The sequence below is a fragment of the Euprymna scolopes genome, chromosome 29, assembly GCF_053919585.1.
Source record: "Euprymna scolopes isolate OS-2025 chromosome 29, ASM5391958v1, whole genome shotgun sequence".
NCBI lineage: Eukaryota > Metazoa > Mollusca > Cephalopoda > Sepiida > Sepiolidae > Euprymna > Euprymna scolopes.
Window position 1 is genome coordinate 114579824 of NC_136510.1, and position 23402 is coordinate 114603225.

Genomic DNA, 23402 nt, shown 5'->3' on the forward strand with positions numbered 1-23402 from the left:
ACCAACTGTGTGCAAAGTTATATTTAACATTAAAATGTTACAGTGATAGAGACATCATCATATCAACTTTATTGTTAATAAGAAATTAAACGATTAGTGGGAATTTAGTTATTTTTAGTAAAAGATAATAAACAGATGCAACAATTGTTTTTTTTTTTCTATTTTCATTTATATTATAAAGTATTGGCTATTTATGCTTTTTTGTATTTTTGAGATGAGGATCGATTATTTGGATTATTCAGACTATTGTTCGAATCTTGAATGTTATTTTGCCAATGTTTCGATTGATGAAACCTCTGAACTTCTTTAAGTGTATCTTGTTCAACTTGGAAATCTTTCTGTCAACCTCGGGGGTCTATACAAACTTTCAAACAGAACCCTTTATTTAATTCACCGGGGATAACATGCTTTCATTTTAAGAGTACTTTAGCTACTATGCTATGTGTCTTCACAAGAACCTGTGCCGTAGTGGATAAAGTACTTGGTAAAATTCACTTGTAAAAGTTACACTCGTCAAAAGGTTGAAGGTTCAATCTTCAGTGTGGGCGAGATTCAAAATACAACTGTAAATTATTAGGACTTCTACCCAATCATGGCGGATAAAACAAGAATATGCTACTCCTGTGTATTAAATAAAAGGTTCTGTTTAAAATTCTATGCAGATTCTCAAATTCCATAAAAAGATTTCCAAGTCTTAAAACATGCACCTGAAGAAAGACAAATGTTACATCTACCGAAATGTTGTGAAAATAACACTCAAGATGAGAAGAGTAGTTCACAGAATCCAAATAACACCAAATGGTTAAACTTGTTTATTTTTTAGATTTTAGGTTAGAATTTTATGAATGAAAAGTAAAGTATGACTTTCATTTATTATTACCGAAAAATATGAAAAAAAAAAAAAAAAAAAAACTTATTAAAAAATATTTACTATATTTTAGCACATGAACTATGCTGGAAATAAAATGAGAAAGGTATTATATATAATTTTATTTTGTGTTTGGTTTCCTTGAGAAAGGAAATTTATTTAAATGGTTTTGTAGAGATAAAATGGACAAGAAGCATCAGTCTCCAAAAATTTGTCATTGTTTCCATAGTGGTTGAAACAATTATGGTGGTTCTTATGCAGAATTCAACAAATTAAAAAATACAAAAACTTTTTATGATGCATGTACCTGTCAGGGAATGAAAATGTCATGTTCCAAAAATCATGTAAATTGATCAAGTAATATTTTATAAAGAAATTTTTTTATGATATTTTTTTTTTACACAGAAGTCACCACTTATCAAGGCCCGGAAGCCACTCAGGGATAAGGGTTATTGCAAGTACAGTACGTTAGTGTGGAGAATAATTTAGAGATTAATAGTAACCTGTAGCAATTATAAAGCTTCTTTTAAAATCTCGGTAGTTTGAATTGAGCTATCTCTCTTTATTAAATATGGTGGATCAAGACAGATCATTCTCGCTTCTGATTTTTCAGATAAGGATTGGTTATTCATATTATTTGGATTCTTCGGACAACTGTTCTCATCTTGGGTGTCATTTTCACAATGTTTTGATTGATATACCCTACAATCTTCTTCACATGTATCTTGTTGAACTCTGGAATCTGGATAAAATTTCAAACAGACCCTTTATTTATTTCAAGGGGGTAGTATGCTCTTGTTCTGTCAGCCATGACTGGATAGAGGTCCTAAGTAATTTGCAATTATATTTTTCAATCACTCACACTGAGAATGGTCTTCAAGGACCCGTGGCGCAGTGGTTAGAATACTTGGAAAATCAATTGTAAAAGTGATATTCTCTTGAAGGTTGAAGGTTGAATTCTCAGTGTGGACAACCAAAAAATATAAGTGAATTACTCTATCCAGTCATGGCTGATGGAACGAGAGCATGTTACCCCCATAAAGACTTCCATTTGAAATTCCGTCTAGATTTCCAAGTTGGACAGGAACATTCTCAAGTTGCACAAGATACACTTGAAGAGAGTCAGAGGTTACAATGACTGAAATGTTGTGAAAATGACATGCAAGGTGAGAACAGTAGTCCAAAGAATCCTAATAATACAAAAGACCATTCTCGCTGATAAAATTTGATTTTCTTAGAAAAAAAAAATTGTTAAATTTGTCATTTGTAGTATATAAAATTTTTATTTGGTGATGGGTATGCACATCATAAAATTTCTTTTTGTATTTTTGTTGAATTTTAGATTTGTACCATTATGGTTAATGCAGATGTAGTTGTAGTGCATTGTAGTTCTTGGGTCTGCTGTTGATTTTGTCATTTTAGAGGGTGACAGTTAAGTTTGCGTACCTTTACTCATTGTATGGTTTCTGAGAGTTTCTTTTTCACTGTTGTTATTTGCAGGTGAACATGGTTAAATTGACATGTCAATCAATTTGGTGTTTCATGTAATATAGATTCATAAATATTACAAGGATAGGATTGCTTTGTTTGAATGTGTAAGTGCTTTTCCAAAATATTACTTCATTAAGCTATTTGTCATTTCAACAGTTCATTAATCTATTTGTCATCTCTACAGTTCAGTAATCTATTTGTCATCGTTACAGTTCATTAATTCATCCGTCAGTTCAACAGTTTATTAATCTGCCTGTCATTTCAACAATTCATAATCTATCTGTTATTTCAACAGTTCATTAATCTATTGTCATTTCAATAGTTCATTAGTCTATTTGTCATTTCAACATTTCATTAATCTATTGTCATTTCAACTGTTCATTAATGTATTTGTCATTTCAATTGTTCATTAATGTATTTGTCATTTCAACTGTTCATTAATGTATTTGTAATTTCAACAATTCATAAATGTATTTGTCATTTCAACAATTCATTAATGTGTTTGTCATTTCAACTGTTCATTAATGTATTTGTCATTTCAACAATTCATTAATGTATTTGTCATTTCAACTGTTCATTAATGTATTTGTCATTTCAGCAATTCATTAATGCATTTGTCACTTCAACAGTTCATTAATCTATTTGTCACTTCAACAGTTCATTAATCTATTTGTCATTTCAACAGTTTGTTAATCTATTTGTCATCTCTACAGTTCATTAATTAATCTCTCATTTCAACAGTTCGTTAATCTGTCTGTCATTTCAACAGTTCATTAATGTATTTGTTGTTTCAACAGTTTACTAATCTATTTGATGTTTCAACAGTTCATTAATGTATTTGTCATTTCAACAGTTCATTAATGTATTAGATGTTTCAACAGTTCATGCTTTGATTTTGTTTTGTATGCATTCGCATGTGAATAATCCGATTTGAATATGAAGAGAACGGATATCCACACATTTTACAATATGGTTTCTCATCTGCATGTATCAGCATGTGTGTTTCCAAATCAAACATTAATGGAAATTTTGATTCACAAATTTTACAAGAATACGGTTTGTCTTCAATTCTCACGTGAGATTTAGTATGAGAATTTTCAGAAAATGTAGAACTGCTAATTTTCGAAGAATGTGGTTTATTTCCTGCGCGTTTGCATGAATGTTTCTGCATATTGCATTTCTGGGCAAACGACAAGCCGCACGCAGAACAACAGTATGGTTTCTCTCCTGTGTGTCGTCTCATATGGATTATCAGATAAGAATTTGTAGGAAATACGGATCCACAAACTGTACACGAATGCACTTTTCCCCCTGTATGTATCCGCATGTGTGTGCTGTAATTGAAATAATTTAAAAACGTTGAGTTGCATAGCGTACACGTATACGGCTTCCCCTCTTGGTGCTTTCTCATGTGGTATTTCAAATTGATTTGATCAGAAAATGCAGAATTGCAAATTTTACAAGAATACGGCTTCCTTTGATGCATGCGCATATGTGTTTCCAAATGCGAGCTGCGCGAAAATGTAAATCCACATATGCCACAAGGAAATGGTCGCTCTCCGGAACTTGCACTCATGATTTGGCAAGAATGTTACGTTGAAATTAGTAATTTCTTGTAGATGCAGACACACTTTGCAATAAACTGTTTTTACTTTTTCATGTACTTAAAGTTAGAATATACAATCTGTTATTGGTGAAAATGTATGCCACAACCAAATTAAAAGGCTTCAATTTTGTCATGTGTTGCAGATTCTTGAGTTTTTGTATCATTTACTTTTCAGTAATTTTAAATTTCAACTTTTGCAAAAGAAGAATTTCTTCTCAGTATTCACAGTTGTCTTCTAAAATGGAAATGATTTTAAAATTCAAATTTTAAATTCATTTGACAAAAACAGTTTCAATCACAATAAACAAGTTGAGCCAAGAATGCTTTGCTTTTTGTATAAGAACAGTTTTCGCTTAACATTCAGAAAAGCTTCAAAATATTACATATGAAATTCTTCTGTTTTTATATTAATAAAACCATGGAATTAAATCATCTCTTCCTCATGTTTTGAGATTTGCTTTTCTCCAAAAGAAATCTGCAAATAAAAAATAGATGACTTTAAAATACACATCCATGTGGCACCACATTTGGTGTCAAAGGTTCAGTTAAAAGCTGGTGTTAAGTTACGCAATTTAAATGAGAACAAAATGGGTATCATGTTTGACAATTTTTGAGCTAAGGATAATTTGTACTATTCCTATCTTATATATTATTATCTTTCAAAATTAATTTTTTTTTCGGGGCCCACAGTGCAGTGGATAGAGGTATTGAATCTCTACAGTTCCAGATGAGCATTGTCTGAAGATAACGGTTTCAATCCTACCTAAAGCAGGCCAGAGGTTTAGTTAGCTAAATTGTGGTGAGACAACAACTATGGAAGGCAGTAATTACTGGGATACAGTTATGAGACTCAGTATATCTATCCAATTACGGTTAATCATCTGAAGAAGGCCAGAGGATGAGTTGGCTGAAATATGGTGGAACACCAACTATGAAAATCAGGATAACAGTCTGCAAATAAATACATATTCCCATCTTGTTCAGTATTTCCATATTTTGACTGAAATGTAAGCAATGGCCTTCTTGGCTGATGGAACAAGCATAGTTTCCTCAGTGGATTAAATAACAAGTTCAGTATAAAATTCTGTATAGGTTCCCAAGTTCTAAAAGATGCACCGCAAGAATGTAACAAAGAGCTAGAACTAATCAAAGGTGGAAAGTGGGGATGGTCAGTGCTGAACTACCCCACAGGAGAAGGAGAAGAGAGAGTAGGAGGTAAACGTTTTAAGCAGGCATTTGTTTTTCAGGTGAGCAGTTGAACAATGGTGCCTTTGAGACTTTCAATAAAGGATTGTGTTAATGGCTTTTATGTGCTTTGTTCTGTTAGGCAACGATCTGATGCTGCAAGTTTGTCATTCAACTAAGTTTACTGGTACAACTTGTAATTTTCAAAAATAATAAACATCTTTTATTTGTTTACTGGCAGACCGCCCGGCATTGCCTGGTCATAAAATATGCATAAATATTATCTTTAAATTCATTCAGAAACTGAGGCATGTGCATGCAAGTATTGTTTTTTTCTAAACAGTTCAATTCTTGTAAAAAAAAAAATACTTGGGCTGAGATCAAAACCAAAACCTGAAGTCAAGTACGATAACCATTACACTAGCTTGACACTATGTATGGGCGAACGATAGCATTGTAGAGATATAGAGGACTGTCAGAAATGATAACCTTTTTTTGCAAAGGAGTAACCACTTATCAAGGCCCAGAGGCCACTCAAGGATAAGGGTTAATGAATGTATAGTAATCAATGGGAAAATGGCATAGTAATCGTTAGTAGAGGAAATTTCATGTTGGACTAGAAGACGACCATATTGTAGTAAGTTGGAAAGCAGGAAAACGGAACAGAGTTCCACAGGCATGCAGTTCTAAAAAAGAAGCTTTGTTCATGGAATCTATGTTTATGTTTAGGCACAAATAAAGAGTGGGGGAAATTATTGATAGTGGTTTCAACTAGACGAGTGTTTTTTGTGAAAATCAGGACAGGGAGGACCATAGATTGGAGCTCAGACGAGCACTTGCTATGTAAATAACGATAAAACAGACAGGCTCACAACATCCCTTCTGGGGTAAAGAGGTTGCAAGGAAGAGAAGATGGCATCCCCCACTAGACCTCAAAGTCTATTTTGAATTCTGTCAAGGCAGAATAATCTGCTTCTAGCAGCTCCTCCCCAGATGTGGTAACAGAACTCCAACCTTGGATGTACTTGGCTCTTATACAGGTAGAGAATTGCATCAGCAGTGAGATATCTACTGGAGTGATAGAATGATCCCATCATTGGTCCAGCAGCCTTGGCAATGAATTTGATGTACATGTTCCATTTCAGATCAGGAGTAAAGGTCAGACCCAGAAACATGTCAACACATGGAGCCTCCCCAAGATGAGAACCATTCATTTAAATTGATGCCAGGCAGGGATCAGAGCAAGGAAAGATAGAAACTTGGTTTTAGATGCATTTTCTAGCACAATAAAAAAAGTCTATTTTCTTGCGGTAACCTTTGTTGTATTTTATATGTATTTGTTCAAATTAAGGTTATGTTTGAATATTAGGATGAAGAGTTTTAATATTGGAATCTCAGGTACGATGCTATTAGCATTCTAATTTCTGGTTGGAAATGTTTTTTATAATTGATACTGGATATTTGCCACCAGAAACATCAGAGAATAATTACCAGACACTGATGATCCAACTGTCTTATCACTACAGAGCTCTACAAACAAATTTATCTTGACCTTTTGCAACTAAATATTATCTTTTACTAGCCAAATAGAAGAGTTACTAGCCAAGTACATGATTTTTGAAATATAACATTCTAATCCTGTAACAAGTATGTACATCATAAAGATTATTCTGTCTTTGTTTTTTCTTTTAATAACTGTAATTTTAAATATGCAGCAAAATTTATGTTAAGACTTGAATGTATAAACATTCGGAATTCTTCAGATGTTTTTAAACAGCTTTTGTTAAAAACAAAGTATATTGTTCTATTAAACCTTTTATTGCTTAAATAATTTGACATTGTTCGTTTTATTAAAAAAAAATGAAGGTTAAAAAGACGTTTTTCACTAAGTAATGGGTTTTGGAAAAGTGAAAAAAAAAAAAAACAAACACAATCGCCAAATGATAAGTGTTTTATTATTTCTAGTCACCACTTCGAAATCACTTGCAAATGTGACTGTTTCACTTGCAATGTAAAGCCCTGCACTAACTATACACAATATGAAACATCATTCTAGTATTAGTAAGATTGGAGCAACTATAGTGTTTCATGTTAGATCACCAAAGTCAAGCAACGTTGAGCCTAGTTAGCATCAGATAGGTGTAAAACAAAAATTTTAACGAGTGATAAGTCAATATTTATTTATTGAAGTAACATAGAGAAACAAAGAAAAACAATCACATAATAAGAGTCAGCCTTTAAAACACGAGGAGAAAAAGAAATAAAAAATGTTGAACACTTTTTAAGTTTCTTTATGAAAGTATGCAACACATAATCTCCAGTCATCACAAAATGGCTGTAGCGTATCAAGCACCTCCCTTGGAAAACTGATGTTCTTAATAATTTTGCCTGAGCAGGAGTCACATACAAGAACTGCTTGCAAAATTGATACCTGTCAGGAGTTTGATGAATCCATCAAGGTTAAGTATACATCTGGATAGGAGTATGAATGCCTGAATAAACACACGCTTGAAAATCCTTTGAATTTTTACTCATGAGTTTCAGCAATTTGCAAGTACAGAGAAACTGCAACTGCATTCATTTCACCTACATGTTGCAGGCTTTTATAGAGAAAAATCAAAGTTCAACATTTTTAATTTCATCTTTTCAATCTCATTTTTTTAGAGTGAGTTCCTTTTTTCTTTTATAAGTTGAGAAGATCTCATATGTGTGTATGTGTGCAGGTTTCTCACCTCTATGTTACTTTGATGAATATTCATTTGTTACTCTTTAAAATTTTGTTTTACATCAAATGTTTCGTGAAATCAGAAATTAATTTTTTTCAAACCTTAACACTTTAATGCCCAAATTATTTTGAGAAACTTTTTAAAAATTGCAATTTTTTTCCAATTCAGAAGGTGTAAGAAATAACCTGAACACAATTTTTACAAAAAGTTTTTTGTAAATAACAATAATAATGAAAGTTTTTTGTAAATAACAATAATAATGAAAGTTTTATTAATAACAATAATAATGAAAGTTTTATTAATAACAATAATAATGAAAGTTTTATTAATAACAATAATAATGAAAAAGGACTGTATGGTCTTGCCTGTCATATGACAAAAAATGAAACAGGACCAAATGAGTTAACTGACAAAAGCAGGTGTTAGTGCAAGAACATATCTGTCATATGCAATGTATTAAAATAGTTATCTCACCTTGGTTAGCAGTCATAATGGCTAAATGTCTACACTTTTACAGTTAGGTAAGTAACGTACAAACGCATGCATGCTCATGGCTGCCCAACAGCTGAATGAAGCATGTGCGGCTAGCCGTGTTGTATCATATGACACCACAACACATGTTAGACTCATTGTAAACAACATCAGCGTCCTCTGCAACACATTCACAAGTAATAAGCTTTTTTTGAAAGAGGATCATACAGTCCTTCTAGGCGTCAAAATGTTAATTTAAAAATTTTATATGGGACTATTTTTATTTATTTTCTCTAAGCTTCACAACAGTGCAATGCAACTAGTTGAAAACAAAAACAAACAACAACAGCTTAAAAAACTGATATTATTGGAAAATTTGTAACTAAATATTAAAAAATCATAAGAGAAATTCAAATGATTTTTTGCATGATTCTTCCACAACAGCTTGAAATAATGAACATAAATGAAAATCAAATTGTGATCCATTTCACTTGCTGAACAAATTCTAAATAGTGACAGGAAAAGCAGGCTCGCAGAAATTCTTAGAAGTGGAAAATAAATTCAACCATAGTAACAATCTTTTTAATCAGTAAAGATCAAATCAGATTTATTCAAATATTTCACTATTTTACTCGCAGAAAAATAAAGACCATATTTTGCATTAAGTTAAGCCATACTGATAAACTAAAATTTGTTATTAATATCATTGTAAGAAATCCGTTTTGTTATTTTGACAGGTTTAAATGGGGAAATTTCTGTTAATGAGTATCCCTGCCACAAAAAAAAACAAAAGAAAATTTTTAAAGGAGTTCATATTCTGATTAAAATTTAATGTAAAATGATCACCCTTTTCCGAATTTCAGAATAATAGAAAAAGCATGAATATTTTCTTCAAAATTTGTTTAAAATTTCACAATTCTCTCACTGAAATGTCCATTTCATAATCGTATGTGTGTGGGAGGAGCACAGCTTACTATTAATTTCACACACAAAAAATCAAATTGTGATTTTCATTGTTAGAATGAACACCACAAATCATAAACTTCAACAACTCTATTTATAATCATCTGTTTACTTAGCCAATCTAAATGAATTCATAATTTTATGAAAAAATTGTGTTGTTCTTTTTACCCATCTAATTGCTAGTAAAATGAAATGTTAGTCCTCACAGAAATAATGAAAAATGCTAAAAGAATTAAGAACAAGAATTAAGACATTATATTCCTGAATTTTTTTAGATGATTATTTTTGGATTCTTTGGACTACTGTTCTCATTGCGACTTATTTTCACAACATTCCAGTCGATGTTGTAATGATATCACCTTTTGTTTCAGCTATTTTTATATGGACCCTTTCATCTCGGTTTCCTGATCCAAATTTTGTATGCACTCACGCATGCGTATAGCAATCGATCAATAAAGCGGGCGCCATTATTCAGTGCCTTTCTTACAACCAAACACGTGTTCCTGTCTTATTATTACACATACATGCTTAACAAGGCATGACATGGTGGCAAGCGGTATTATCAGACAACACACAATCTTATAACGTCACAGACAGTAGAAAAAAAAAACAAAAAAAAACGATTATTTTTAATTTCTCGCACGCTGAACAAATTTTTTTTTTTTTTTTCTAATTTCTAACCTCCCACGCTACACAAATTGTCTGTACCTTTTTTTCATCACACTTTCTTATCATCATGGCCACAATTTCATTACAAGTCCCTAGTTTTGATTGGGGCTCGACATGTATCGCCGAATCATTCAAACTATTCCGACAACGAATGGAACTTTACTTCACCGTCAAAGCGACAAAACACGAGGATAAAGTCCCTCTAATACTTCTCGCGACCGGCGAAGAAGGTTTACGCCGGTATAATAGTTGGTCGATGTCGGATGACGATCGCAAGGATCCAAAAATAATATTTGCTACATTTTTGGAGCAGCTAGAACCGGCAACAAATCACAGCGTTTGTAGACTGGAACTCGGAAAATACCAACAGAGACCAAATGAAACAACAGACATCTTCATCAACAGATGTTGATTGTTGGCAAAGAAATGTGATTTCAGTGCCGACGAATTAAACGAATGCCTCGTCGAGTTACTAATTGCCAGCACACCTATACCCGAACTGCAAAAGGAACTGCTAAACAAACCGAAGGGTTACAGAATCGAGAAAGCCGTTAGATTAGCCCGTTCACACGAGGCTTCAGCAGTTTATGTCAACCAGCTCCACCAGTTACAGGAATCACCACAGATAGCTGCAATAAGCCATGGTACACACCAGTGGCAAGGGATTGACCGAAAACGCGGCCAAACCTGCAAAAATTGTGGACGCAGTCACCGTTTTGGCAAAGAACACTGCTCTGCCAAAAATGATATATGCCACACATGTGGCAAAACAGGTCACTGGGCTACAGTTTGCATCTCAGGGAAGCACAAAACCAAGAGACAACAAGGAAGGCCCTGGCATAACAGTCATAACCAACAACAGGAATTTGGCAAGAAAATAAACAGCGTTACCAAACACAATGACCAAGCCATGACTGACACAGGCACGGCAATGGAGAACCTCACCTTTAGCTCCATCACAATCAACAGCGGAAAGCCAGCAAACATGGAAGATCCGCGAAATGAGGCATTTGTTGATCTAAGCATCAAGATAAATGACCACCCAGGCACTCATACCTTCAAGCTGAAAGTAGATACAGGGGTACAAGCAAATACATTGCCTATCCGCATATTCCGCAACATGTACCCTAGCAGTATAGACGAAGCTGGAAACCCAATGCCCGGATCACTCACCTCAACACAATGTATGTTAACAGCCTACAACAATACTAGGATAAACTGTTATGGCACCACAAATTTTAGGTGCAAGTATAAAAACTCCCCATGGCTGGATACCCAATTCTATGTAGTTGATGTACCAGGAGCAGCCATATTGGACATGCCAACATCTGTGGTTCTTAGGGTAGTGACAATGAACTGTGCCATCTCAGCCCAACACCAACCCATCAATAGTGTAGCTGACCTAATGCACATATACCCTAAAAGATTTGACTGTATTGGTGAATTTCAGAACACCCACAAGCTTGTTGTCAACCCCAATGTACCATGCCACATAGACCCACCGAGAAGGACACCTATAGCCATGCGCGAAAAAATCAAATCGGAACTTGACAAGATGGAATCGCAAGGAGTCATTCGCCGCATCAACGAACCTACAAACTGGGTAAGCTCTCTCACTTATGTCACCAAACGATATTGTTTTGAACGACTGCCATTCGGTTTGTGTGTCAGTCAGGACATCTACCAACTCGAGATGGACAGAATACTCGAGAAGCGCACTGGTGCTTGTGGTATAGCTGATGATATCACCATATATGGCTCGACAGAGCAGGAACATGACGAAAACCTAAGACGTTTCATGGAGGTCGCTACCGAACAAGGCCTTACCTTGAACTCGGAGAAGTGCAAGATCAAATGCCATGAAATATCTTTTTTTGGAAACCTGTACACACACACCGGACTAAAACCAGACCCGGCGAAGGTACATGACCTACAGAAAATACCTGAACCACATAACAAGACGGAACTACAACAATTCTTGGGTATGATGACATACCTATCGCGTTTTGTCAAGGACTTCAGTTCCAAGACAGCAGTGTTGCGTGATCTATTACGCAAGGACTCTGTTTTCCAGTGGGAACCACACCATCAGGAAGCTTTCAAAAAGATAAAAAGTGAAGTATCTGAAACGTCCCTGCTCCACTATTTTGACCCTAGAAAACCGATATACATGCACTGTGATGAGAGTTTACATGGAATCGGTGTAGCTCTGCTACAACCAGATGAGGATGGCAATATATCGCCGGTCACCTATGCAAGCAAGAGCCTCACACAGACAGAACAGAGATACGCATGTATCGAACGTGAGCTACTGGCCATCGTATTTGGTACACAGAGGTTCCACACATACCTCTATGGCCACCATTTCCAAGTCGTCACTGACCACAAACCCCTCACTATGATCATCGACAAACCACTCACCTCAGCCCCGGCACGTCTGCAAAGAATGCTAATAAAACTCTAAGGATACAACTTCAAGCTCACATATAACAAGGGATCTGACAACCTCTTGGCTGATGGATTATCGCGCCTATCACCACCTTGTAATGCGGACCCTATCGAACTTGATGTCCGGGTTGATACAGTTCGTTTTTCCACTAATTATATCGAACAGCTAAGACAGTGTACGACAGCGGATCCTCTGCTTAACCAGCTGAGAGAGACCATCATCATGGGATGGCCAGAGACAATCAAGCAGCTGCCCACTGACATTAGAGTGTTCTGGGGCCTAAGAGATCAGCTTTCAATTGATGATGGTCTTATCCTCAAAGGACAACAAATCGTCATCCCCCAGACACTACAAAAAGACATATTAGAACAACTACATGCTGCTCATTTAGGACAAGAGAAAACAAAACTCCTTGCCAAGGACATTGTTCATTGGGTAAACATAAACAAAGACATTGAACAGTTCACAAAGTCATGCAGTATCTGTCAACAGCATCAGCCCTCCCAAATGCAAGAGCCGCTAATGCGACATGACATCCCAACAAAGCCATGGGACGTAGTTGGCACAGACCTGTTTGATCTCCACAGAAGTCAATGGTTGATCATAGCTGACTATTACTCAAAGTATCCTATAGTCAAATGCCTACCTGATCATTCACCAAGCAGTGTCATAGTGAACATCACACGCCAAATCTTCTCAGAGTTTGGCATACCATCAAAGATAGTCAGCGATAACGGACCACACTTTTCAAGTCATCTATACTGCAAATTCGCCAAAGAATGGGGCTTCCATCATGAGACCACGTCACCTCGGAGACCACAAGGGAATGGCTTCATAGAACGTCAAATAAGGACTATCAAGAATATTTTCAAGAAAGCCAAACAGTCGGGAACAACTCCTGAGATCGCACTGCTGCACCGGCGCTGCACTCCAATTTCAAGTGTCATACCAAGCCCTGCACAACTACTCATGGGTAGACGAATCCAATCTCCACTGATCACCAAAATCAGAAACGACAACCATGATCAGGATCAGATATACAGCGCATTCCAATAACGCCAGCAGAACCAAAAGAGGTATTTTGACCGACATGCACTTAAGGAGGATCTACCACCCCTATACCATGGTCAACGGGTAAGGGTACAGAATCCTGTGTCTGGAAGCTGGGACACAGCGACTGTAGTATCCCAGGTAGATGGTCACCGCTCCTATCTCCTGGAGAATGTCAATGGGCATGTGCTGCGAAGAAACCGGCAACACATAAGAGGTATTCCAGTGACGCCTACCCCACAAATGTCGCAAGACCTCCCCAACACAGCTCCACAAAAATGTGCGACGTCTGTGGATCCACTTGTGTGTGCATCCCCAAACATATCAAATGACACTCAAAAATGTACCCGTAGTGGTAGGGTGGTACGACCACCATCAAAAATGAACTTGTGATGAGCAAACACTCATAACCTCCCAGCAAGCATCTCATGGGGCAGAATAATCCCCTGCTTCGCTGCAGCTGTTCAGGCAGTCTACCCTGAACCAGTCTCTCCATTTTCTTTGTTTTGTTTTACATGCATAAGTCATCTTTGTTTTCAGAGAAAGGGAGATGTAATGATATCGCCTTTCGTTTCAGCTATTTTTATATGCACCCTTTCATCTCGGTTTCCTGATCCAACTTTTGTATGCACTCACACATGCGCATAGCAATCGATCAATAAAGCGGGCGCCATTATTCAGTTCCTTTCTTACAACCAAACACACGTGTTCCTGTCTTATTATTACACATACATGCTTAACACGGCATGACAGAACCTCCAACCTTCTTCAGGTGTATCTTGTTGAACTCGACTGTCAAACTTGGGAACAGAATTTTGAACAGAACCCTTTATTTAAGTCACAAAGGGTAGCATGTTCTTGTTCTATCAGCTAGGAACCGATGACATAGTGGATAAAGTACTTGGTAAAATTCAATTGTAAACGTTAACTTTTTCCGGCAGTTGAAGCTTCAATCCTCAGTCCAGGTGACACTCAAAATACAATTGCGAATTACTTAAGACTTTCATGGCTTATGGAATGAGAGCATGGTACCTCCATGGATTAAATAAAGGGTTCGGTTCAAAATTCCATGCAGATTCCTTGAGTTTGATGGGAAGATTTCCAAATTCAACAAAAATACACCTGAAGAAGATCGAAGGTTACATCGACCACAATATTGTGAAAAAAAAAATTAAAGATGAGAAGAGTAGTCTGAAGAATATGAAGAATTAAGATGTTTTAAAACGTGTTTTCCAAAGTTTAAGAAAATTACAGAAAAATATATACTGAGAACAAGAATGTACATATCATGACAATTGAATGTGTATGCCTTTGTTGCTCTCCCCCCAACACCCAAAGAAGGGTGGAGGTAATACTTTGGAGGATGGTATTATCATTAGTAAACATATACTGCACTACCCATTCAAGAAAGGAAGAAATACCTGAAATGGATGGCTTCATGATGACAGAATATATACTGCGCTACCCCACTTAACAAAAAAAGGAGGAAATAATGCCTGGTATGATGGTATCAGAAAACAGATACATTACTGCTCTCTAAAAAAGATAATGCCTGGGAAGATGGTATAATAAGCACATAATAGATGCAACATTACCTACACATTATTTTTGTAATTTTTTTTTTATTTCATGTTGAATGTAACATTTTTGCAAAACAAAAATTTGTTTCTATTAAAAATAATCACATATTGACAGATTGTTCATAAAATCATTAGAAAATGAAACAATAAAATTCCTTCATCTTTCTCTTATATGATGACTGCAACATCTTGTCAGACGAGTGCCACTCCCTCAGACACTTAAAAGTCCATGAGCCCAAAAATGACTTCCATTGCCACAGGACCATTTTAACAGACAAATGCTTGAGGGAGTATCTATACAGAGATGATGTTACAGAGTCTTAGCTTTGTACGACAGCTAAGTCTCTCTCTCAGTTGAAAATGTTGACATCCAGCAAAAAGCAAGAGCAAGATAGCCAGCAACAAGTTAAACTGCAGACCAGCTTAATGCGGGTACTGGTCTCTCGCTTTATGGTTTTTTAAATCAGAGATTTGCTTCTCTTAGAAAGGTTGCCTTCACCATGGCTTACGGGAGCCCTCTCCACCCCAACACACACATACATACACACAAACACACACGGTGCTAGTTGGCCGTTGACCCGGAAAAAGGGTTAATTCACCCTTTGGAAGGTCTTGCTTTTAATCCTTCAGGAAGACTAGCCATCCTCCTCACCAGACTTGTTTGGTGAGGGAACCAGTTTAGTTGCCGGTGACCCGACCATGAGGCAGGTAGTACAGGGTTACATGGTACCAGTAGCATATGACATGACCTGACATATTCTCTTGTATATATATATATATATATATATATAGATTTCCTTGTACAGGATTCACTCTTGAACCAGTCATTCTGAATTATGGGATATATATTCTAGGCAACACATTAAATAGGCACATTATTTTTGTTATAAATATTACAATTTAGGAAGTGTGCCTTGTTATAGTACCACAGATAATATTCACCTCTACTTTCCTGGGACTAAATGTAATTTGTTTTAGTCTCATGTACATCTGGTAATTTTGAGTTTGTTATGCTTGTCTTTTTTACAGCCAGTACGAAGTCAAGAGTTCAGTGAAGCTTATTGGCCGAACCTGCTGTTGTTACATTCACGGGTTAGTATCAGAGTGAAGACGACACAGAAGTTAAAATATAATAGTAGCTTTATTGAGCGGCCATGTTAAAGACCTAGTCCTCAACCTTTTTTAGGAGAGTTCTATAGAAAGGGGAGAGGGCAAGTGAGGGCAGTGGTGGAGGTTTAGCTATATGCAACATCTCCCCCTGTCAAGGAGGGTGTTTGTTCATTTTATTTTGTTCTAAGGGGGAAGAGGTAGGGATATGGTTTTGAACGGCAACATGGGGGAGGGTGAATTGTTCATTCGTTGTAGCGTGCAGGTTTTTGAATAATGCATCCTGAGCGCGTGGTCAGCTGTTGGCTGTCATTTCTTTCACAAATTTTTCTTTGGTCAGTTCATTTTCCTGTGCAATCCTTTTTTTCTGCAATATGTGATTGTCAGGCTGTATTTGGGACTGACGGTGATCATCAGCTGTGTGTGTTGCTTGATGGTGTCCTGGGAAGGAATGTTTTGAATCAGACGTTTTGCACAAGAATTGGGTGTTTCGGCGGTATTGTTATCCGTCTCTTGCTTCCACTTCATAGGACCTACCATCATTCGTTTTCGTACCGTTGCTTCCCTTCACTCTCTTGTGTAAGGACTGTGTGGCTGGACTCGAACATTATCACCCACGTTGATGCCTCTTAGCTCTTTTCCCATCTTATGGTGCCTAATCCTCCTCTCCTGTTTCCTCCATGCTTCATCAGTTGAATGTGGATTACAGGACTTGAGCTTTAACTCGACAGCTGGTACTGTTGATCTTGTCCTTCTCCCAAAGAGTCTTTGTGGTGGGCTGGTGCTTAGTCCTTCAGTTGGTGGATTGCGTAGGTTCAACAGTCCCAGGAATGGATCTTCTCCTGACGCTTTGCATTTCCAGAAGAGGCATTTGGCGATTTTTACTGCTGCTTCGGCAGCACTATTTGCTTGGCTGTTGCCTGGCGATATCGTCTCGTGTATGAATAGCCATTTCCTTGCAAATTTTCTGAATGCGTAAGACGAAAATTGAGGACCATTGTCAGATGTCAGTACCTCTGGAATTCCATGGCGTACGGAATGCGCTTTCATGCATTCAATCATGGCTTCTGATGTGGGCGTATCCAGTTTGTCAATTTCAAAGAAATTGCTATGTCTGTCTACTGTGATCAGATAGTTGTTCCCTCCCCATGATAGAAGGTCTGCTGCTACTTGTTGCCAAGGTCTTTCCGGCACTAGTGCTATGATCTGTGCTTCTGCTGGCTGAGGTCTGCATAGGTTGCACAGGTGCCACAGGCTTCGATGTATTGTCTAATCTCTTTAGACACTCCTGGCCAAAATATGAGGTCTCTCGCTCTTCGCAGACATGTATTTATGCCAAGGTGGCCGGCATGAGCTTTTTGTTTCATCTCACTCCGCATAACATGCCTCTGTCCTCGCAGTACTAGCCCATCTTGTACCGTGAGTTCATCTCTGTAATCAAAAAACAGTTTGACAGAGTTGGGTAAGCTTTCCTTATTATGCGGCCACCCCTTAGCGATTACTTCTGCCAGTGCTCTCATGTTGGAGTCCTCAACTGTCTTTTGGTGAATCTCTGCGAGCCTGTGGTCTTGTATCGGCTGGATTATTAGATTATTCACTTACATTATTTCTTCTAACTCTGGCTTGCTCATTGGTGCTCATGACAGCGTATCTGCTAATAGGATATCTTTCCCTGGCTTATATTGTAGTGTGTAGTTGTATTGCTGGGTAGGAAGTTCTGTAGCCATTTTGGTGCCTTTGATAGGGGCTTTTTGCTGATTGAGACGAGCGGCTTATGGTCAGTCAAAACTATTACTTCTCTTCCATGTGCATAATGGTGAAATTTCTCTAGGCCGTATACAACTGCCAGCATCTCCTTCTCAATTTGTGCATATCTTTGTTCGGCATCTGATAGGGATCTACTTGCAAATGCAATTGGTTTGTAAACCTGTATTAGCGCTACTAATAACCCGTACTCACATACACCATTCTCGAGAATCAGCTCCTTGTGGGGATCGTAGTATGTAAGGACGGGTGAGTTCATGATTGCTTCTTTGATAGTGTCGAAAGTTGCTTGTTGGGAATCTGACCATAACCACGGGGCATCTTTTTTAGTGAGGTTCTTGAGGGGTTTTGTCACTGTTGCAAGATTTGGAATGAATTTCCCTATGTAGTTCACCATAGCTAGGAATCTACGGAGAGCCCCAATGTTTCCTAGTGCTGGCATGTCAGTGATAACCCTTACTTTTTCTGGGTCAACTCCAATGCCATCTTTAGTGATGCGATGCCCTATGAAAGTGATCGCGTCTATTCCGGTCTCCAGTTTTTCTGAGTTGAATTTAACTCCTATTGTTTGGCATTTCTGGAGTAGTTTGTGGAACCGTCTGTCATGTTCTTCTTGGTCTTTCCCATAGATTACCAAGTCATCTACAATGATAACAACTCCATGCATGCCCTGGAATTGTTCATTCAGCTTTCTTTGGAATATCTCTGCTGAGGAGTTCAAGCCAAATGGTAACCGACGCCAGCAATATCAGCCAAAGTATTCTGAAAGGTGATCAAGTAACTGGATGCATCATCGAACTCAATGTGCCAATATCCTGATGAGGGTCCACTTTTATAAATACTTTTGCATCTCTCATGTCATGAAGGATGTCCTCGAGAATTGGTATTGTGTAGTGTTCTCGCATGAGTGCTTTGTTGGGCTCATGAGGATCCAAGCATATTCTCACTGTCCCATTTTTTTTTCTTGTTATGACAAGTTGGCTAACCCATGGAGTGGATTTATCTACTGGTCTGATCACTCCTAATGTGGTCAGTCGACTTAACTCCTTCTTCAGTTCAAAGCATATAGCTATAGGGACTCTCCGATTGGGCATTATAGTTGGTATTGCGTCTGGCTTGAGCTGGAGAGTGGCAACACTTGGCAGCTTGCCCAGTTGGTCATTGAACACTTCCTTGTAGCTTTCCTCTATGTTGATTGCTGCGACACGGTGGAAGTTCTTCTGCTTTATCTCCACAAGGCCCATTTGTATGCTCATCCGCAGGCCAAGCAGTGGCTGGCAATCATCTCCATCCCTAAACACTACAAATTCCACTGAGTAGGTTTGCTGCGTTTTGGGATTTCTTATCTGTCTTCGGCATACACCAACTGGCTTCATCAAAGACTCATTCCACATTGATAAGACTTCTTTGTATGGTTGCATCCTCTTTGCAAACCTTTCAGGGAGGGTATTAATGGATGCCCATGTGTCAATCTGGAAAACAACTTTTTTGTTCGGAAGGCACTTGGCTTTTTTTGCCTGTTTTGTTTTTTTGGGTTTTATCGCATTCACCCAGTGGATGTATTCTTCATCCTCCTCTGTTGAGGATGTATCAAGTTGCTGTATTCGTGGTAGGGGTGCAATACGTTTCTTGCTTCATACATTCATGTGCTCTGTCTCTGTTTTCACATCATTCTGTCTTTGTTGGGACACTTGGATTCAAAATATCCATTCTCATTGCATGCATGGTACACTTTGCCATGAGCTGGGCATCTGTTGCTCTTTGGCACGTGTGCGTAGCTGCAGAATAGGCATTCTCTTTTGGAGCCGGGTTCCTTCATTTGACTGGTTTCACGTACCCTCATCACCTGGGCTGTATCCAGTCTCATTCCTTGACTATGGGTTGAGGCCATTTCAGCTGCTCTGCATATGTCAACACTCTTCTGTAGGGTAAAGTTCTGTATCTTCAGTAGCTCCTGTTTCGTTAATTGGTCACGAACACCTTCTACAATCTGGGAAGTGAGTCATTGCATCGGGTACAAAAATTACATGTCTTCGACAGTACTCTTAAATCGTTGTAGAACTTGTCGAAAGCCTTTCCCTCACCCTGTTTCTTCTGATGGAATGCAAATCTCTCGTAGGTTTCTTTTCGGCGGACATCGCCGTGAGGCAGAAGTGTTTTGTTTTGAAAGTTAATCAATGCAAAGAGGCAGAAAAAAAAGAAAGTTTTGGCAAGAATCACTTGCGACAGCAACTCAATATCAATAATAACAATCATAATAATAACAGACTGCAGAGATTAGCAGGGACAACGAGGCGAAGGGAAGCCATTAATTGAAGCGACCGATCGATAAAAAGAAAACATAGCAGAAGTTAAAACCAAAAGTGATATTGCTTACACATTCTTTGATGATTTGACGGTCTCCTTGGATGCTATTAATTCCATAAACACCGCTGCCACCATGTTACGTTCACAGGTTAGTATCAGAGTGAAGACAACACAGAAGTTAAAATATAATAGCAGCTTTATTGAGCGGCCATGTTACAAGGCATAGTCCTCCTCCGTTTTTAGGAGAGTTCTATAGAAAGGGGAGAGGGCAAGTGAGGGCAGTGGTAGGAGTTTAGCTTCATGCAACAGTTGTCTATTAGTGTTGCCCGAATCTGTAGCAGAGTAAACTGCATATCAGTTATCTCTTTTGCATGTTTTTTTAGCATTGATTTGATCTATAAAACTATAGCTTCTGACGTAGTGAGGTGAGCTTGTGATGTGTCTGATGGCCCAGAATTTAATGAAGCTTAGGAAAGCCTGTCTAGAGTACTGTAGATCATTGCGATAACCAAACCTTCACGGACATTCATCAAGCGTAGTGAAATTCCCGAAAATCACTAATGTCACTTGGAAGAAATCGCACCAGTTCAAGATGAGTTAAATGGTGACACGATCACCAAAAACTCAACAATTGGACATTCGTTGATTTACTTAACGCATGGGACACATCATGCTACAACACCAGTACAGACTCACTTGTACTTAGCCTTGCAGACTCACTTGCAAACATTGCACAACTGATTTTGACCATAATCCATCGGGCATCGCTGATCTTGACAGTTAACTCTGTACTACGAATGGTGCAATCAACAAGTGCAGACTTCATTCGTACTCATCCCTTTGAATCTACAGAAGCACATGCAGGCTAGGAACGCAAACAAGCGTGCAGACTCACATGCACTCATTCATCACCTTCAACCAACCATGCAGATGCAAGTGCGTCGCATATTTTTCATCAACACTGCAGCGACACTTGCACTCATCATTCTGACAATCCCTACAGATATTTTTTTCACACATCTGCCCATAATTTTTTATACAACTGTCTGGTACATTATTTTTTGTAATTTATTATGACCAATTATCCAGGGAGAGGGTCTGTCTCAGTATCTGTTACATCTGGCTGCAGGCAAGTAGAGATAAATATTATCTGCGAAACTATAACATGCCTCCCCCCCCTCAGAAAAAAATATATTTAAGTAAACAAGATAAAAAAAAAAACATTTTTTAAAGTTAGGTTTAAAAATAAATACAGTCCGGTTCAAACTCAGTAGAAGTATCAAAATAATTTTAATAAAGAAAAGAATTGCGCTACATCAAATTTTCTGCACCGATGTGCGCATGCGTGTCAATAATATGCATTTATAATGTAAACTTATCATAAGGAATTATGGGATATGTATTCATGGTGTGAGTTTTTCGTTGTTTAATCTGTTTCATCATTTTGAGGGATCTTCCAAAACGACCCACCCATAAAAAACAAAGAAGCAAAAAAAAAAAAAAAACACACACACAATTAAATTACAAACTAACGCTATCCGTCACACACAATGCAAATCAATAAAAATTCATATCTACGGCATGCCGATTGCTGGAATTTTTTACTCATTCTAAATGTATAGCTAATGTAAATAAAACGTTTTATTACATTTCAGTCGATTAATAATTTGAGTAATTATTTATTAATAGTTGATTTTTATTTCTTTATTGAATGTTAAAATAAGGAAAAATGAAATTTGATAACTTAAAAAAATGGTAAACATGGTTTGGTTACATTTTTAATTTAAAAAAAAATGTCGCATATCTTAGATGCTTTTTGTTTTATGTTATTAAATTTATTAATTTTCATTTTTTTTCATAAATGGTAGACGTTCTTTAGAAAAAAAAAATTGAAACAAGTGTGCAAAGATGGCTTTTAATTTTTTATTATAAAAGAATAAACTTAGACTATTTGTTTTGTCATGGTATCAGTACAGATTTTTAAAAAATATTGAAAAGATCGTAAAAACCTTTTTTTCTTTTTTACAGAACCGTAACAGATAAATTCAAATAATACTTACCTTTTTTTTTTCGAAATTCTTTCACTTGAAAAAAAAAAAAAAAATTTTTTTAAACGTGATCCTTGCCGCTTTGTTGTCTGCAAAAAATTCAATATGGCGAAAGTCAGAACTAGTTCGCAGAAATTTCCAGAAGAGAAAAATAAAATTGACAACAATGTTGATTTTTGTTTACCATTAAAAGCAAAATTAAACCTTATTATTTATTCAATTGTTTCACTATTTTACTGGAGAAAATGAAAAGTGCAATAAAATACAAAAAGACTTCTTTTTGCATTGAAATTCATAATTTATTGGAGGGAAAAAGAATGGAAAAAAATTTAATGAAATAAAAATGACCGGAATTTTTGCATAAATTTTTGCTGAAGAAAAAAAAAAAAAATAATGAAAAATATTAAAAGAAACCAATTTTGCATTCGATTTTAATAGTTTGAGGCAAAATAAAATAATGAAACAATCTAATTAAATAAAAATCACCCGAATTTTTACATGAATTTTGCTAGAAAAAAAAAAATAATAAAAAATATATTATAACAAATCAATTTTGGACTCAAAAGGAAAATAAAAGAATGATATATATATATATATATATATATATATATATATATATATATATATATATATATATATATATATATATATATATATATATATATATATCGTTGGATTTAATTATTCTACTAAAAAACCGCAAAATAAAATATAACAAAATATTTTAACACTGAATTTTGTTATTTGTAAACAAATAAAATTAAAAAATTGGCTACAACTGCTTTTTTACTTAAAATTCATTTTTTCGATCATATTTTTCTATTAATAAAATTGTGTAAGCACTTTTCGTGTGACTGTAGTTCTTGTGTCAACGTAACTTGTATAATTACGCAATATATATATATATATATATATATATATATATATTTGGTAAAACTGGTAATTAGTAAAAACCTTAAGAGAGTGCTCAATACTATTGCAGAGCAAATATGTGTTTTATTTTTTTTTTATTAACGTTTTATCTGTTTGGTTACATATGTTTCGGATGTTAGACCATGTTTACGATCCCACAGCTTCGTAAGACCTTACAGAAATGGTTGTTAGTATTTGGAAGAAGT

At 36.5% G+C, this 23402-nt stretch overlaps 1 long non-coding RNA gene across 1 annotated transcript; it reads right to left on the reverse strand.

Moving 5' to 3' along the window:
• Positions 1–970: 970 nt before the first annotated feature.
• On the reverse strand, positions 971–22751 carry LOC145252831 (uncharacterized). Its single transcript, XR_013863683.1, has 2 exons — positions 22297–22751; positions 971–4440 (listed from the first exon to the last, which is right to left on the reverse strand). It is a non-coding gene; the product is annotated as an uncharacterized LOC145252831 (long non-coding RNA).
• Between the last annotated feature and the right edge of the window lie 651 nt (positions 22752–23402).